Raw genomic sequence first — 20,075 nt, 5'->3', positions numbered from 1 at the left:
ATTCTGTCATTCTGCGCAATGGGTTAATCTGAGATGTACCCTTTACCCTGTGGCTGCTGCAACATGCAATTTCCACACCCACAATGCTACAGAAGTCAGACAGACGCATCTAACGTTCTAAAGAGAAATGCCTGAAAAACTTTCAGCAATAAATATTTTCTGGAGTCGTCCACTGTAGGGAAATGACACAAAAATTCACAAAATTTCTTATGTAACTAGTAGCATACTTGGGTACTGGAGTATTGCTAGTTAGTGTAAGAAAGACATGGAATTAACAAAAGTAATTATTAATTTTGCAAAAATTCTGAGAAATCACAATGGCACTTTTAGTTATCAATTGAACAAGTTATATCCAGGTTCTTTTCGGAATGTGAAGTTATCTCTCAAGGATAGGATTCGATAATGAAATGTCTATACAAAGTTTAAGATTGTTGTTGACTTGGCACAATGGCTGAGAGGGCGCCTACCCAACTTGAATAATTATCCTTTAGAAAGTTGCTAGGTACAGTCGAGGCTGTCATGTGTGAAATGCAGTGAAGTGTACTGTTGTGGAGGAAATATGGGCCTCACAATAGCTGTAGCGCACAATACCGTAAGCTGCGATGACTACTGTCTGCGCCGCTTGCTGCTGACAAATAAGATAACTCTCATTCAATCTGGATTGACCTTCGCCAATCAAACTCTCCCTATGCATTGATGATGTGAAAGATTTCAATTCGCCCCTAGTCTAACTATTGGCATGGTACACCTGTCAGATAAGCAGTCTACCTCGATGCCACTCAAAAATTCGCTCGCAGGCGTTTAAATATAACTCTGTCCATTCACACCACACAATAAGTGTGTTGGCCAACACAGCGAACAACGCTTAATCACAAGGACTCAATACAGAGAGTCGCACTTCGATTCACTCTCGACAGAGGTGCTCTCTGAGTGAAGTGCTGAAGAGTGACTTGTTCCTCGCTCCAAGAGGGACAATGGAACGGCCCCTTTCCACGCCAGACGTGAATGGGTATATCGTTCGGTCTCTTCCATTACTCCTTCAGCTCAAGGTGTCAGAAATATCGTCTGCCAATCAGCATTCCTCTTCTAAAACGGGAGAATGACGATTCGTTTAAGGCGACCAATCCAGAAATCTGTAGTATCAGCGTTTGGCGTTTGCTGTCTCCCTGCGAAAATCTCTGAAACTGCGTGCTATGTTTAAAGAATGCGTAGGCTGGCCGCTCCCACACAATGTAGCGGAATTTGTTTTTAAGCCGAACACGAGGTCGTTCCTCCTTTCCCTCAGGCGAACGCTGTCTGCTCCACGGGCGGTCACCGACCGACGTCGATGGGTTCGGACTGGCCTCTTGACGTGCAGTTGCCTCTCTCAAACTAAAAGCTCCTGTGTCCGTCGTGTCTGGAAAGTATGTGTGTATGCCAGCCTCGAGTATTTCAACCACGATGCGCACTTGCTATTTATTAGTTATTTGCATATCGTTTACATGAATTCATAAAACATTGACTTTATCTTATCGAGTTGGGGTTCGAGTGAAGCATCTTGATGTGCGGAATATAATTGTGAAGGCGGAATATGTAAGCAGTGAAGGTCAGGAGACCACTACGTCTTCCACGTTGAACGACTGCGTGCGGTTGTGTCAGCAGTTGATACAGGGGTTATCGAACATGATTGTACCCCCAATATTTTACAAGACACCCTTCCGAGAAGCGGAGGTCAGATGGAAGTCTACTGTCGACACCATCTATTCCATGGGATAATAAACCAAGTATGTATTTGGCTAGAATTTTGGCAACAGTTAGCTGGGTTATGATATAATTGTTATAAAATAAAAATATTTGTTTTGAAATGACAAATAACGCATTACGTTGGGCCACCTTTCCACATGCTTTCCTTAAATTAATCCCGAGCCTCGTCCTGGGACTGAAGATTCATACTTTCTTTGGGCAGCTGTGTCTTTCAGAATGACGAGGTACACACGGCCTGGGCCTTTGCGAAGATTATTGTACGGTGTTTGATTTCAGACTTCTCACGTTGTACTTGCCAACGGTTATCCATACGGTGAAACATAAAACGTGATTTATCAGAAATTGCCATCTGTCGCCATTTATGAAATAGGCGCCTGCTGCCTTGGCCGATACGCAGCATCGTTAGCTGAACGTTCCTTCAAGAGAGGCTGTCTGTGGCTCCTTGGTTCACCTGGAGAGCCAGTGACTTAACAGCCGCCCTTCCATTCGTTCGTACACTTCTGTGTTGCCATCTGTCATCCTTGTCAACTATATATGAAATGTATTTGCAGTTGCGAATTTGGACAGCCATCAACTGTATAGTGGAATGACGACATAAAACATTTTTGCCAGAGCGGGGACCTGAACCCTGATTCTCCGCTTATCACGAGCGGTCCTGTTACGATCTGCTATCCGAGCACGACTGAGGGCCACACCCGAACGTCCATATGTTGACAGTCACGTGTCTACAATCTGTACTCATACACACATTATGTATGTCCCCCGTGAAGGGAACACGTATAACTTGAGTCTCTTGCCCGGTGTTGGCAGTACATGTGTTACTCCGAATTACGATCCAACGGGCACTGCAGCGACTACACCCGTTATGAAATATATGAAAAGTATTCTCGAGTAGAGAATATTGACAGCCATCAGCTGTATCGTGCGATGACGACAGTGAAAATTTGTGCCGGACCGGGACTCGAACCCGGACCTCGCTCTACTGGCTAGCGCTCGTCTTACCATTTGGCTATTCGAACCGGACTCATGGCCAGACCAAAGCTTCCATATGTCCTCAAATATGCGTCAACGACCTTTACTCGTACATCCATTAAGTATATTCCCATACAGGCAGACAGTTTAATTGAAAGTCGCTTATCATGTGTCGACGGATAAGTCTGACAACCAAGTGGTAAGGCGAACACTGGCGATAAGCGGGAAATCCTGATTCGAATACCTGTCCGGCACAAATTTCCATTGTCCTCGTTTCACCGTACAGCTGATGGTTCTCCATATTCGCAAGTGCGAATACCTTTCATATATTTCATAACGGTTGCAGTCGCCGCAGTGAATGTTCTTTCGGATTGCATGCATGCCCGTAGGAACATTGCATTGTACTTCGGAATAGCACAGGCCCTGCAATATCGTATCGTATGCCTGTCATCTATGGCCCGTGGTGCCCCACGGCTGTTTCGGGGCCGTTTCGGATAGAGCCACTTTCTCGTGTACGCAGTACATTAACACGGCGACATGCGAACAGTTTACAAACTTAGCCGTTTCGGGAATGCTGCCACCATTAGCCCAAAAGCCAATGACGATACTCTCTGGGACGTGAGATAAATCGCTCCGTTTCCGCATTAAGGCAATGGCTGCAGTGATGTAGATTCACAGCGACACTCGTTGTATAAGCATCACTCCTAACGCTGATACCTGTCGTCTGTGAATAGTTATTACACGTTAACGCGGTACGCAAGCGCTGGTCACATTAATGTGATTGCACCGTGTATTAGAACACTCCACATTTCACTTACTGCACACTCGACCAGCCTCTGTAATTTTCCCTTGGGAGCACACGTATCAGATCTGGGATAATTAGGAGTTTTAGGGCTTCTTTAAGTGAGCTAACGGGTGCCACTTTACGACCAGCTTTATGCCAATTAATATTATGATGTGCAGTATGGCAGTTAGAGATTATTTGTACCAAATCATTCCATTTTTACCGTGAAATAATCTAAAATAGTGTTGTCTTACTTCATATTACATCGTCATGATCACTATGAGTGGCATCATCTTCAAATTCCTTCTCTTCCAATAAGACACTGTCTTCCTTCTCTTGACTAACTGAGGGCAAGTATTCATCATCATTCCACTTTCATTATCGACATTGGCTTTATCACACATATAAATAGGATACCTGTCGGCCTGTTCACCCTGAACTAGCTTTCCATCAACCATAAAGAAAAAATTAATACTTTGTATCAATTATAATCAGATCCAAAATTTTCATAATTTATAACTTATTTATGTTGGAAAGAACTGACTTCTCTTTCTTTATACGAATTATGTCGCATATATACGAAGAACTGTAAGCTTTGAAAACAAATACTGAGATTGCCTAGGAATGTCAGCTGTCATCTTCTTCCTTCACATCAAGAATAACGTGTGAAGCTCAAGCTTCGGCGTGAGAATGTTTGGCCAATTTCGGCAATTTGCCGGCTAAACTGAACTCGCTAAACCAAATGAAGTCTTTGAAGAGCCAAAAGTGCCCACTGTCATTCATTATTTATGCTAAGTCACCATAAAATAACGAAATAATTAAGTAATGGTATTTTAGCATAGTTTGTTTTTCGACCGTAGAAACAAAAGGAATTTAAGGGACCATGAGCACTGAAGAATCAGTAGGCAAGAAGAAGAAAAAGGGTATCGAACCTCAAAAAGCGTCACATGTATAGGGGAGGCCTAGGACAACAATACACACCCTTTAGCTATCACCAAAAGAGGTTCTCATTGATATGATTCATCGCAAACACCTATTGCTCCTACTTGTCAGTTTCATCGCTTGCATAAATTTGCATCTGATGTCAAATAGCTGATATCTGTATGGCGTTTCAAGAGCTGTTCCTAATAGCAGCACCAACATCTACTTCAGCACTGCTCTTCAACCTTCAGAGATCTCCATCCGATTCTCGATTGCTGTAGGGGACAATTGACTTCCGATATATTTTTGTATTTTCTTGACTTTATCTTTTTAGGAGAGTTAGTGTGGAAGCTGTAAGTCATATAGAACATAACTCTTATTCTAAAGTGCGCTCTCGACCTTTCAACAATAACCTTCCCTCTCCTACATAATGCGACTACTACTGGTTTTTTTGAGCATCTCCATAACATTCTTATGCTTGCTAAACGATTATAAGACAAAACATGCCGCTCTCCGTTAGATCTTCTTTCTTAATAACATTTTGTAAATATTCCAGCAATGATCAATGGCGTGAGAATGCAGAAGGCAACAGGAACCACTGCATTAAACACATTTCGTGTGTATGCACGGAACATGTGGCCTGTAATTGAAGAAGAATATGATGATCTTATCGTTAGAAAAGATTCCGGCATCGGCCACCGTTCGGATCTCTGGTTGGGGACTGTCAATGGGGTGTGACTGTGAGAAAAAGATGCAATAACGAACGAAAGGATAACGGTCAACAAATCCGAATGTGAATTTTCAAAAGTTAGAACGTGCTAGGGGTGTTACAACATCTTACAAGAGATATACTGAAGCTCCATATAGTTAGAGTACGGGGGTCAGTGTAGTGCAATGGAAAGATGGCAATAATTTATGGTCCGACGGATATAGAATAAACAGCAGCAGAAAATGTTGTAACTGGAGTAGGATTCTCCATGCTTAAGAAGGTATGGCATAGAACTACTGCGTACAGTAACAGGTTGTCTCATCAAAATCGACAGTAAACCACCTTCGACTACCATAATACAGGTATGCATGCCACATCACAAGCAGAAGAAGAAGAGATAAAGTATATGACGATGTGGAACTGGTAATTTAGTATGTGAACGGAAACGATAATCTAATAATAATGGGACACATCAATGTGTTCGGTGGTGAAGAAATAGAAGAAAGGGCTACAAGAGAATATGGAATTGGTAGCAATAATGAGAGAGCAGAAGAACTAACTGAATTCAGCAATTAATGTCAGCTAGTAATAGCGCATACTCTATTCAGGAATCACAAGGTGTGGAGGAATAGGTGGAGGAGGGTCGATGGGACGGAGAGACTCCAGCTGGGTTACATCATGGTCATACAGAGATTCTAAAAAAACATATTGAACTGTAATATGTACCTAAGGCAGATATATAAGCAGATCATGATTTAGTTATGATGAATGTGGGATGAAGTTAAAGAGAATTGTATGGAAGGAAGTGGGATTCTGAAGTACTGACGAAGGGTGAGACGCGTTTGAAGTTCGATAAAGGAGTGTATAGTCTGATACGGAATAAAGCCGTAGACAGTTTAGTTGAGAAGGAGTAGAACTATCTAAAACGAACAATCACACATGTTGGAAATAAAACATAGGTACTAGGAGAATAGCTGAAAAGAAACAATGGGTAGCAGACGAAATACTTTAATCGAGCAACAAAGGAAGGAAATATGATCAAGGGAAAACAGGAATACAGGAATATAGATCCCTGGGGAATGAAATAAATAGGACGTGCAAGGAATCCAAGGCGAAATAGCTGCAGGGAAACTCCGAAGAAACAGAATAAGAAATAATCGCTGGAAACAATACTGTTAGATGCATAGTAGACAGAAGGAAGATGGAAAGAGTACACCAAAGGCCTGTATGAGGGGACTGTATTGTCGGATAATGTGACAGATATAGAAATTGGAGTCACAGGGAAGAGAAAGGGGATGCAGTATTACTCAGAGTATAAAAACTCTTTGGAACATCTAACAAAGGAAAAAGGTATAAACAACATTCAACCGAAATTTGTAAAACCATAGGGGTAAATTTTAAATGACTATTCGTGTGCAATGTCTATGAGACACGTGACATTAAGTCAGACATTCGGATAAATACATCAAAGAAATTCTGAAGATAACAGAAAAGAGAGGCATCTATCGCACAATCAGTTCAACAGCTCATGAATCCAAGTACAACACACAGAAGAATGGAGAAGAAAAGTGAGGATCACTTAGATTTGAATCAGTTTGCTTTTAGGAAAGGTAAAGCCACGAGAGGCAGTTCTGAGGTTGCAGTGGATGATGGAAGCAAGACTGAAGAAAAATCAGTACACATTCCCTGAAAAAGCATTCGAGAGTGTGAAATGAGACAAGATATTTGAAACTCAGAGAAAATATGGGGAGAGATGGTTGATACACAATAAGCACTGGCACCAAGAGGAATCAGAAGACTGGAAGGTCATGAACCAACGAGAAAGAGTGTAAGTAAGGGCAGCAGTAAGATCAAGAACTAACGAGAAAGAGTGTAAGTAAGAGCAGCAGTCTGTCACCAATACTGTTCAATCTAAATATGGAAGAAGCAATGAAGGAAATAAAAGAACGTCGGAAGATTGGGATTGAAATTCATGATGAGGGAATATAAATGGTAAGATTTGATCATGACAGTGCTGTCCTCGGTGAAGGTGAAGAAGTGTTACAGGATCTCTGAAATGAAATGAGTATGTAACTATATTACGAGTAAACCGAAGAAGAAAGTAATGAGAAGTAGCAGAAATGACAATAGCGAGAGGACACGAATGTTACCCTGTCGCTGACAAATGGACATTCCAATCTACTTGCGTCAAACATAGTTGTGTGCAGGAGAGCCCATTGTGCAAGTCTCATCTCGCTCCACACATTCGTGAGTCAAATATAAGATCTCGATCTTGCAGTACTTACACTTACGTAAATTATTATCATTTACACATATCAAGATCTTTTGTCTCATCAAAGATTTATTTCTATATGCCAACTTATCGTCAACAACACGAACAGGGTCAAACAAAAATTTGGAAATACTGTGAGAAACTCATGACTCAACATAAACGCAGATGCTAGACAACCCTGCAAGTTGCTCTGTCGTCTATGACGACGAGTGGCACCTGTGTAATCTCATCAGTGCGTCGCAACTGTCGGTCGTGGTCAAAACACTGTTCTCTACAACTATGAGCGCGTTATGTCGGAGCTAAGTGAATTCCAACGTGGGCAAATTGCTAGTGCTCGTATGGTGCGTGCATCCGTAGCCGAGAGAAGCCAAGGTTGGTGTCTCGATGGGCACCGTATCCAAGTTTTATGGTGAGTGCAGATATTGCGGTAAACATTATCCTCTAGGTCACAACGCGAACGAATTTTCACTGATCGTGATAAACGGTCATTGAAGAGGATTATGATGATAAACAAGAAGACGACATCTGAAAAAGTCACTGCAGAACTGAATGTCGCTCTCGCGGACTCTTGTCGGTACCAAAACAGTGTGAAGGGATCCCCATACTGCGCTTTTTCGCACCACCAGTGCAAATAACTTCTGCAGATTTTGTGGATATCCATTGTGGCAAAAGTTGATCATAGTATGTGGTACGGTAAAAGTGATTTATTGGAACTACATTATATAATTTTAGTATTATTTTCATGGGTACTGTTTGAGTACATCTCTATAAGTGATTTGGTTGTTTATGTTGTTGTTTAGTCTAGAGATTTGCATGATCTGATTTCCACGTATATTCTATGTCTACCCACCATAAATATAAACAAAACGTACAGAAATCGTAGTTTCTGGTCTAATAATAGAGACAGTGTGAATTGTGCGTGGCATCTTTACTCTACAGTATTACAGCATAGTTACTGAAAAGGAAGGAGCCACTGTGGGTTGTGTTTCAGTTTTCGGTTATTTGTTTCTGCTGTTATTATGTTTTTGAGACAAAATTTTCTTTCGGAGTTCTGGTTTCTTTTTTTGCTTTCCAAAAAGTGTTCTGACTTAAAAAAAATACTACGGCAATGTGTTGAGTACTGCTATATTTGGAGTTATACTAATATATCGCGTCGCTGGTTTCTGAAAAATTAAAAGCTATGTGCATTTTTCTGGCGAGGGAATTGCCTTGATGTTTAACATCAACAATAACGAAATTTGTGAATGGATCAGCGTCGTAGTTGTTGGCCAGTAACTTCTGTTGAGTGAACGGACTACTATTTGTAAAGATACGAAGCATTTTCCGTGAAGAGTGATGAACTGTTAAATTAATGTGGGAATGCTGTGCAGCAAATGTGGTTTCATCAGTGTGAAATGAACATTAACTCTTAATACGAGAGTGGATGATCCTAGGCACTTAAGGGGTTATGTTACGTGCCAAACGGATAATAAAACGTTGTTGTATTTAACGTCTTCAACTTTTGTAGTCTTCTTCAGTTGCGTGTAATATTACGATAAACTGATAATTTTTGCTTTGTGGACCATCTGACTACAATTGAATGAAACACAATTTTCGTGAAATATGCTTTTCGCCTTCGTTTCCTGCTAGGCAACTTCCGTGGCGGGTTACGTGGACGATATTTTTACATATTACGCTCCTCTTCCATTTTTGGTGTTGATCCTCTTCTTATAAAAGTCAGTTTGTGATTTTTCCCCCACGTTTCACACCACTACGAACTTAAGACTTGGTTTGATGCGATGTTTTGGTTTGAGTTGCACGTAACATACCACTGAAGATGCCTTGCAGAAAATAAAGGCGAAACGCCTATGGCACGAAAATTGTGTTTCACTCAGTTATTGCATTTATTTATTCAGTTATTATTTCAAGCGACGTCATCCACGTTATAACTGAGACACCTTGTTATTTTAAAAGTGTAAGAGAAAAATGCTCATGTTATTCTTCACGGTCTGGTATATTTACTAACAAAACGTATTTTCTGTGGAGACCTCCCATACTGCGGTCCGGTAGCAGGAACATTAATAAAATAAAAAGGTTTACAAGCTGGGGTTAATCTCCTGGGCCGGTCGAAGTGGCCGTGCGGTTAAAGGCGCTGCAGTCTGGAACCGCAAGACCGCTACGATCGCAGGTTCGAATCCTGCCTCGGGCATGGATGTTTGGGGTGTCCTTAGGTTAGTTAGGTTTAAGTAGTTCTAAGTTCTAGGGGACTAATGACCTCAGCAGTTGAGTCCCATAGTACTCAGAGCCATTTTAACCATTTGTTAATCTCCTGGAGGATCAGACTTTCCATTTAAACTGTGAGTTTTTACACTTAATGTGGAGGCCCCTAAAATTTCAGAACGAGCAAAGAAGTTGTTTTAACAGTGAACACTGCACTAACATTTGAGTGTATACCTATGGGTATTAAATATTCATGCCAATGTCATATGTCTGGGTATGGGGACCGTTTTTAATCCGATGTAACAATTCTTTTTATTGACGCCGTTCGCTTATCCTTAGCAATAATAATTTAGCGACATGATACTTGTTAAGGCCTGCAGTGAAGAAATTCACTAATAAAATGCTAAAACCGCTCGAAACATGACTATCAAGACGGCTGCTATAATGACGTTACCCTATCGTTTCCAAATGTTGACAATGGATACTCCTGTGAAATCCGTGTCGGTTTTTTCATTTAACATCTACCATTTTGTCAGGTTTCTGACACTATTCATATTTCTTCTTCACGCCAGAGTTTCTCAAATTATTACTCTGGTGTATGCAAGTGCACAGACTTTTTAATCATATCGACCCTTGGTTATCGGAAGTAAAATACTAATACTAAAACGTATGAATTGTCCATATTTTAGTTCTGTCTTTTATTGGTTATATTGGAGGGCTGTCAGTTTCCTTCTTCTTTGCTGCATTATTTAGTAGGTCGCAGTACTGTTCTTATACTTTTAGTCCATACTGGAAGTAATGCGTGTAAGGGCTTATAGTACCGAGTTTTGGTACGAGATTTATCTTGTATCAGCTGCGCTTTTTTTCTGATTCAGAACGCCAGTTCTTCCTGTGACACAGTCATGTCAGCAGACTGGGTAGAACTGCATCCTATTATAAACGGAATCTTTCTGTTAAGAGTGCTACTTTTTGCGTGCAATGTAATAAAGCTCAGTTATGTTTATGACAGTTCTGACACTCATTAACCTACAAAATTTTGTTTTTACTAGTGACTATTAACAGCATTCCTGCATTAGCCCGTAATCCGGCACAGGCTGCTGCTGAGAGATAGCAAACAAGACTGAGTGTCTCCATCCCTTGGTACGCCATTATCGTTAGCCGCTCGTCTGATGCGGCTGAAAGATAAACACAGCCAGCGTCTCAGATCCTATGACGCCGCCCATTAGCGAGCACAACCAACAACACGAACTTCCACAGACGAAGATTTTCCATCAACTGTTCCATCAATAGCTTCTAGAAATCGGAACGTCCTGTCTACTCCTCAGAGAAGCACCAACGACTACTGTAGCTAGGCGACGCTACAGCATCCGAATAATCACGACCATAAGGTGGACGGTCGCCGAGAATATTACCTGTGAGAAAACAATTTGTACATAAATGTGACCATCAAAATTATCTCAGGTAATGAACTCATGAGAAGTTGCGAAGGAATACATAAGCCTCAGCTATATTTTTAATTCCTATATCAACGTTTGAAAGTCTACATTAATTTTAAACAAATGTCCACGTTAGTTAATCGTAATTATACCATGTAAGTAGTCAAATTTCGGATTCGGCTTAAATAAACTGACTATTCATACACTTATTTCGTTTGACGAAATGAGAAATGGAAAGTCGAAGTTGGAATATCAACAATAAAATAGTGGAGACAGATACTTACTACTCACCTTAAGATAACATGTTTAGTTTCAGACACAATTAAAAGACTGTTACGCATTGAGTTTTTGGCCAATTCCTTCTTCAGAAAGAAACACACACACACACACACACACACATACACACGCACGTGCGCGCGCGTGCACCCGCGCGCGTTCACACAAAGAAGCAGCTCTCATGCATACATGACTGACATTCTCGGCTGCTGTAGCCAGAAGGTAACTGCATTTAATGGTAGCAGGAATCTTTACTGGGGCAGGTAAGGGGTACAGATAACAGAATATGGTTAGGGGGAGGGAAGTGATAGCTGCCTGGTGGGACATGCAGAGACTAGTTGGTGGCAAGACATGACTGCTAGGTGTAGCGTTTGAAGACCGTGGGAGAGGGAGAGGAGTGGAGCAATATGGGTAGCGGAAAAGGACAAGAGTAGAGAAGAGTAAAGGCAGTAGATATGTTGGCAGACAGAAGCTCACAATGAAGGTGAGGGTCGTGAACTGGGTGTTGGTGATAGGACACAAGGGGTGAAAAGAATTGGATAGAGCATGTGGGAACAATACGTTACTGTAACTTGAAGCCGTGATGATTTCAGGAGCGAAGAATGTTGTGAGGATAATGCCGTCTGCACATTTCAGAACACCTAGTGGTAGAGAGGAAGGTACAAATGGCACAAATTGTGAAACTGCCATCTAAATCTACTACGCTATTTTCAGCTACGTGCTACCCCACAGAGTGGTCCACTTTGCTCTTGGCCACAGTTTGGTGGTGGCCATTCACCACGGTCGACAGCTAGTTGGTAGTCATAGCCATACCTGCTCACTACACTAAGAAGAGCTCACTTCCCTCCTGAACCTGTGCTCTGCTATCACTCTCCCTTCCCCATCGTCCTCTGGATTGCACAGTAGCAGTTTGGTTACAGAGACTAGAGACAGAGATCATGTGTGCATGACGTGTACCTGATTGCGTGAGTGATACTTTCTGACGAAGGCTTTGGCCAAAATCTCATTGAGTAACAGTCTTTTCGTTGTATCCGTCTGCAACGCAACATGTAGCCACTACGATGAGTCGCAATATATATTCTTCATAATACTCTTGTTCTTATCTAGTTTCAGGAAGTTGTTTGGTCTAGGTGGTTGCCTTGATCTTAACTATCAACTGTTAGAATATACACTCCTGCCCGAGGCAGGATTCGAACCTGCAACCGTAGCAGCCTCGCGGTTCCGGACTGCAGCGCCAGAACCGCACGGCCACCGCGGCCGGCATGCTACTCTATCCTATGCAAGCTTATTCATCTCCCAGTACCTACTGCAGCCTACATCCTTCTGAATCTGCTTATTGTATTCATCTCTTAGTCTCCATCTACGATTTTTACCCTCCACGCTGCCCTCCAATACTAAATTGGTGATCTCTCGATGTCTCAGAACATGTCCTACCAACCGATCCCTTCTTCTGGTCAAGCTGTGCCACAAGCTCCTCTTCTCCCCAATTCAGTTCAATACATTCTCATTAGTTATGTGATCTACCCATCTAATCTTCAGCATTCTTCTGTAGCACCACATTTCGAAAGCTTCTATTCTTTCTTGTCTAAACTACACTCCTGGAAATGGAAAAAAGAACACATTGACACCGGTGTGTCAGACCCACCATACTTGCTCCGGACACTGCGAGAGGGCTGTACAAGCAATGATCACACGCACGGCACAGCGGACACACCAGGAACCGCGGTGTTGGCCGTCGAATGGCGCTAGCTGCGCAGCATTTGTGCACCGCCGCCGTCAGTGTCAGCCAGTTTGCCGTGGCATACGGAGCTCCATCGCAGTCTTTAACACTGGTAGCATGCCGCGACAGCGTGGAAGTGAACCGTATGTGCAGTTGACGGACTTTGAGCGAAGGCGTATAGTGGGCATGCGGGAGGCCGGGTGGACGTACCGCCGAATTGCTCAACACGTGGGGCGTGAGGTCTCCACAGTACATCGATGTTGTCGCCAGTGGTCGGCGGAAGGTGCACATGCCCGTCGACCTGGGACCGGACCGCAGCGACGCACGGATGCACGCCAAGACCGTAGGATCCTACGCAGTGCCGTAGGGGACCGCACCGCCACTTCCCAGCAAATTAGGGACACTGTTGCTCCTGGGGTATCGGCGAGAACCATTCGCAACCGTCTCCATGAAGCTGGGCTACGGTCCCGCACACCGTTAGGCCGTCTTCCGCTCACGCCCCAACATCGTGCAGCCCGCCTCCAGTGGTGTCGCGACAGGCGTGAATGGAGGGACGAATGGAGACGTGTCGTCTTCAGCGATGAGAGTCGCTTCTGCTTTGGTGCCAATGATGGTCGTATGCGTGTTTGGCGCCGTGCAGGTGAGCGCCACAATCAGGACTGCATACGACCGAGGCACACAGGGCCAACACCCGGCATCATGGTGTGGGGAGCGATCTCCTACACTGGCCGTACACCACTGGTGATCGTCGAGGGGACACTGAATAGTGCACGGTACATCCAAACCGTCATCGAACCCATCGTTCTACCATTCCTAGACCGCCAAGGGAACTTGCTGTTCCAACAGGACAATGCACGTCCGCATGTATCCCGTGCCACCCAACGTGCTCTAGAAGGTGTAAGTCAACTACCCTGGCCAGCAAGATCTCCGGATCTGTCCCCCATTGAGCATGTTTGGGACTGGATGAAGCGTCGTCTCACGCGGTCTGCACGTCCAGCACGAACGCTGGTCCAACTGAGGCGCCAGGTAGAAATGGCATGGCAAGCCGTTCCACAGGACTACATCCAGCATCTCTACGATCGTCTCCATGGGAGAATAGCAGCCTGCATTGCTGCGAAAGGTGGATATACACTGTACTAGTGCCGACATTGTGCATGCTCTGTTGCCTGTGTCTATGTGCCTGTGGTTCTGTCAGTGTGATCATGTGATGTATCTGACCCCAGGAATGTGTCAATAAAGTTTCCCCTTCCTGGGACAATGAATTCACGGTGTTCTTATTTCAATATCCAGGAGTATAGTTTGGATAATAAAATGAAAATAAAAATACAACATCGTCTACAGCAAATCTATGTTAGTTAACAGGTGTTATGTTATGCTGCCAAGATGAATCAGTTACTTCAGAAAACTTCTTATGAAAAATTTGTGAAATTAAATTATGCCACGGTTTCCAGTTTTTGATTTGGTGTTTTTAAGTCGTGTAAGTCCTTCCCATATTTACTTTTGATAGTAAATGGTTTGTCCACAACTATTAGGCTTGCTCTCAAAAATTTCAGCAGCAGATGACTAGCGATTCATAGGCTCACGTTTGGGTATTATAAATTACTGAAAATACAATACACACTACCTGAATACCTGCGAAGTTGTGCAGATATTGGCCAAGTCAGCAGGGAACGAAAAATTTCGTTTCATGAAACCAAAAAATTAAAGTTCCTGTAAAGACAAACTAGAACATGAACCGATATAAATTACATCTGGACATTTTTGACATCAAAATCTTCTGTTGTGTTACATTCAATACTGTGCCGACCTATTCTGCTCATTGAAAATGATTATATCATAATCGGCAATGTTGTAGCTCAGCCTTGTCCCAGCCAGCGATAAGCATATCGCTGAGCACTCCTCAGGCTAACGTGTCTGTGGGGAAAGATCCTGTGATGCCGCACTACAAATTTAAACTAATCGCAAGCGTGCTTTCTCGTGTTTGGTCAGCAGATACTGCTGGTCGGTTCATACATCCGGGATAATGGTGTTCACGAGGTGAGGGCTATTGGCACGAAAACCGTCTCGCCTTGAAAATAGACTAGAAATGTTGACCTTAGAAGTTGACAACAGTTTGGAGTATTTTGTCCCGCTGCTGCATAAAACTCGAATTGGCGATAAGGGATAAGAGCCTGTCGCCTTTCTGACATCCAACTCGATGAGCAGACGTAGCGGTGAAAGGAGGAGTGAACATTGTGGGATTTGTGGAACAGTGTGTCTCTGGGAAGGGACGCGGATTTGCGTGGACAGATACTTTATCTACTTTTATCGTATGGTGTAACACACTTCGATTTGCCATCCGTCACGTGTATGACCGGCAAAAAATAGCTGAAAAAGAAGCATGGTTTGTCGATCAAATGTGTTTAATACGAATCTAACTGACAGCGAGGAGATCAGTTTTATGAATAGCACCTAAAGCTAAATGACGATGAAAAGCGAGTAACGAATATTTTCAAAGAAGAAGCCAATTTTCATATATTTGAAACAAGATGGAAGCCAGTCATTATGTAACCACTAGATTTCATATTGGTGTCAGATATATGAAAATTGGCTGCTCCCTTGAATGTGTTGACACAATGAAAGAAAATGTGGAAACGTAATATACAGGGTGATTCAAAAGTGACTGTTTGCTCTCAAAAATAACTGTACACACTCCGAGGGTGTACTGTACGTATCAAAAGAAGAGTAAAAAGTCAAATAAAGTTATTTTCTGAAACTGCTTTATTTCAGAGTTATGCAGTAGAATGGAGACAACAAGTGCAACACAGACAAAAAAAAAGTTCAAATGTGTGTTAAATCTTATGGGACTTAACTGCTAAGGTCACAGTCCCTAAGCTGACACACTACTTAACCTAAATTATCCTAAGGACAAACACATACACAACCATGCCCGAGGGAGGACTCGAAGATCCGCCGCGACCAGACGCACAATCCATCAGCCGCCAGCCGCACAGTCCATGACTGTAGCGCCCCAGACCGCTCGGCTAATCCCCCGCGGCGCAACGCAGACAGGACAACATAAATTCTTCTCAGAAAGCCACGACACGAAGGGACCATGAATTCAACTCAACTACGTACTGTACGTTTACAGCAGGACATGTCCAAAATGATGTCCATGTAAGCGCAGACAGCTGCACAGGTCTTTCAAATTCGCTGCTGTAGTTGTGGTAGATTCTCAGTCGAAGCACTATGCAAGAGCACCTTGAGAAGGCGTTCGGCGTTCTGGCGATCCAAGCTACTGGTCCTGCACGACCTATCTACCTATCGGGGTAAGCGACTCTGAGATACACTGTTGCCTCCCGACTGCTCTGAGAATGGGCACCGTCGACAAAGCAACATCAGCCGATATGCAGGCGAACACGACACGCGAAAAATCTGTACTGACACACGATGTAATGCCTACCACAAATGATATGTATCATAACCCGGAAATAAACCAGTTTCAGACAAAACGTTTTTTAACATCCTACTCTTATTTTCATCCATACATTACACCCACGAAGTGTGTACAGTCACTTTTACGTCACCCTGTATACATTTCGAAGTCAGATTTTAAGTACCTGAATTGAGCCGTGCTGTGGCTCTCGTTGGTGCTGTTTTTAGGTTTCCGCCATCAGTAGGAGGCCAGACGATATTGTTTAGTTGGTATGGTTGCGGTGGTTTGCTTTTTCTCGTGTTGACTGGCACCACTCGGTTTCGCAAGCGTTGCCTAACCGCTAGTGACAGCAGCGGCGGTTATCAATATGTAGTAACTGTTGCCCTATCTTTGGGGCGACGTCATTGTTTTTCCGGGGTCGTGTGAGTGGGCAGTTCGGTTGGGGATTCAGGAGGAGCCAGGTCCGCACACTGTCAGAACACGCCGGGACCGCTGGCATCATGCATGGACTGCCGTATGGATGGGCTGTGGTCACGAGGGTGCACTACGCCGTCGTAAAACGGATCCAGCAAGCTTTAAGATGAGTGACGTTCAATCCATGTAGAGAAACCTCCACGATTGTAATATCTCGCGATTCTCCAGTGACTTGGGTTCATGTTGCTGTTCGTAGTGTCAAAATGGCTCTAAGCACTATGGGACTTAACATCTGAGGTCATCAGTCCCCTAGACTTAGAACTACTTCTACCTAACTAACCTAGGACATCACACACATCCATGCCCGAGGCAGGATTCGAACCTGCGACCTTAACGGTCACGCGGTTCCAGACTGAAGCGCCTAGAACCGCTCGGCCACACCGGCCGGCGTTCGTAGTGTCGCCAAGACGAAAATCAGCGAGTGGAGTGCTTGGGGACGGCGGATTTGATTAGCTTTCCTCGACTTCTTATTACAATTTACTGCGTTCAACTTGTTACAATTAGTTCAACCAGCGGTTATTTTTCTTGCCTGGTGGCCGCTAACGCCCCAATTGCCTGGCCTGGAGACGGTGTACATTTCTTCGTCTTGCCACTGCTGTCCGGTAAGGCGTGCAGTTTTGACAGCTTCCTTCATTGTAGGCCGGTTGGTGACTCTTCTGCTCTCGTGGTAGTGATTCATTTCTCGTTCCTGGCGCTCTAAACACAGTATTTTGGACGTAGTGCTGACAGCCAATTCCATGCTTGGCGCATTGTCCCATCGTTGCATTTGGTTTATTAGACGTCAGTAGCTTCCGCAAGATTATCGTTAGTCGTTCGTTAGACTGCCACTGGTCTAAGCTACCGTCTTGTGAAGTGAATGCAACTCTTGGCTGCCTATATCATCGTTCGCGGAAGTGTTTGTTGCCGGACCAACTCAGAGGACGATTCCTGGAGCACCGTCTGGATCAGTTGCTTGTTTTTTAAATGACTTTTGCTATTTTATTTTATTTTTTACAGCAGGTTTCAAATTCTTTTAATAGTATTGCCGGTGCTGGCGTGTAAGGCCTTATTATTATTAATGATTATGGTTATTTGCCTTAAAATTTTAATTTGGTATTTGTATTTACGCAGAAATCCTTTACAACCTTATTTACTGCCATTCCTGGCGTCTGATGCCATCATCTGTGTTTTTGGCGCCTTTCCTTTAATATTTCAATACCTGTAATTTGTAAGTTGCAGCGAGTTTTAAACAAATCATAATTTATTGCCATTCCTGGCGTGTAAGACCTTCGGCCAGGACAACAGAGGCTTGCTTTTAAACATTATCTTTTGTATCTGTCTTTAATGGTGATTTGCCTAATTGTAACTCACTGAAAACACTGTTATTTACACTATTGTTTATTCCTTCATTCCATGTGGTGTTTTTTATTTATTGTTGAGTCTGGAATTATTGGTTAAAAATAAATTGTGTGTAACTGTAAAAGGCAACCAACAGTAACTGATTACGGCCCCGTCCACAATCGTAACCGAATCCTGCCTTCCCTTGACTACCTCTAGGTTTCATGAATATATCTCGTTGTAACAAATTACGAAGGGGAAATTTCAAAGCAACGTAAACTTTCATACCGACGGTATGGTTCTTCAATGTGAGCTCGTCTGGATTTTACCATGAGCCATTCTGCAATGGAGTACTGGTTATCGTCTATGTCTGGTACATTACCGACGGGGTAGAATTTCGAATTCGACAACTAGCAAACTGCAGTTATTTAGTATTTCTCAATCATAGAAGATTGTCTAAATTTCTCCTTTTTGTATTGTTTGCATGTTCTGCAATATTCCACGTTTGTATAACAAGCAACACTCTCCATCCTGGAGACAGTTCTCTTAAGTCTGTTGTCAGTGTTCAGCTGAGGTTCTGACATATCCTTGTGGATGTCACAATGATCGCCAATGGCTGAAGTGGTCGCTTCCAATGGTGCATTTAAGGAAAAATGTATTGCATAATGAGTAACAAATAGGACATCAGTGGCCGTAGTGACAGAGAGGCGGGTATTGCTAGAAAAGGTAAAAAACACGGTGTTCATCTAAATATGCAAAGAAATAGTGGTCCACATTGATCCCCGTTTATTACAGAATTGTCTCCAAACATACGTGAATAACAGATTATTATGGGATCTGTTCGTTCACAAGAAATACAAAGAATAAGATCAATTGTTAACACGAGTCAAAACATGGCATAGAGTGGACTGTTCGTGGGAAAAGGACAAGACCGTAATCAGCGCATGAATTATCAAAAGAAAGTATGGCGCGGTGATCGGGTAGTGATTGCTAGCATATATCCAGACGCCTGAAAACTACACGTGCTACTAACAGTTCCGAATTCCTCGTAATGAGTCCTTAATAACCCTTGAAAAGCACTTGATTCTGCAGTGCGGCTAATCCTAGCTGCATGCCTACCAGTGAACGTTAATTCTTCCACCCCGCTCCCCCAAACTGCGCTTTTCCTCCACGTTCAGTTGTCTGATGCATGGACTGCAGTGGCCCAGCGACTTGCCACGGATTGCGACATTTCATTTATCCCTTTGATGTCCAGCAGAAGTCTAAGTCAAATGTTGTTTTTCAGTCCCAAACCTGTCACGTCCACCGTATCCCAAATAGAAGAGTGTTGTCATCTCCATCTCGAGGAGGAGAAGTCGAGTTGTTCACTACCGTTAGTGTCGTCCGAAAATTGTTATGTGTGAATGAAAACGGCTATGCATAGTGGTGGCAAATGATCTTTTTGTATTAGCAGGACACCAATCTCCCTTTCCTGCTATAGACATAATGACATGAGCATAATGACATGAGCATATCTCTAGATTGTCGCCGCGATGACAAAATGGTATACATCGAAATAGATGATAGAGGGATAGAAAAACAATTAAAATCGCTCAAAAAAGGAAAGGCCGCTGGACCTGATGGGATATCACTTCCATTTTACACAGAGTACGAGAAGGAACTTGTCCCCCTTCTTGCAGCGGTGTACCGTGGATCTCTAGAAGAGCGTAGCGTTCCAAAGGATTGGAAAAGGGCACAGGTCATCCCCGTTTTCAAGAAGGGACGTCCAACAGGTGTGCGGAACTATAAACCTATATCTCTAATGCCGATAAGTTGTAGAATTTTGGAACACGTATTG

This window comes from Schistocerca cancellata, chromosome 6 (genome assembly GCF_023864275.1).
Source record: "Schistocerca cancellata isolate TAMUIC-IGC-003103 chromosome 6, iqSchCanc2.1, whole genome shotgun sequence".
In the NCBI taxonomy this organism is placed as follows: domain Eukaryota; kingdom Metazoa; phylum Arthropoda; class Insecta; order Orthoptera; family Acrididae; genus Schistocerca; species Schistocerca cancellata.
This window is presented reverse-complemented; position numbering follows the sequence as displayed.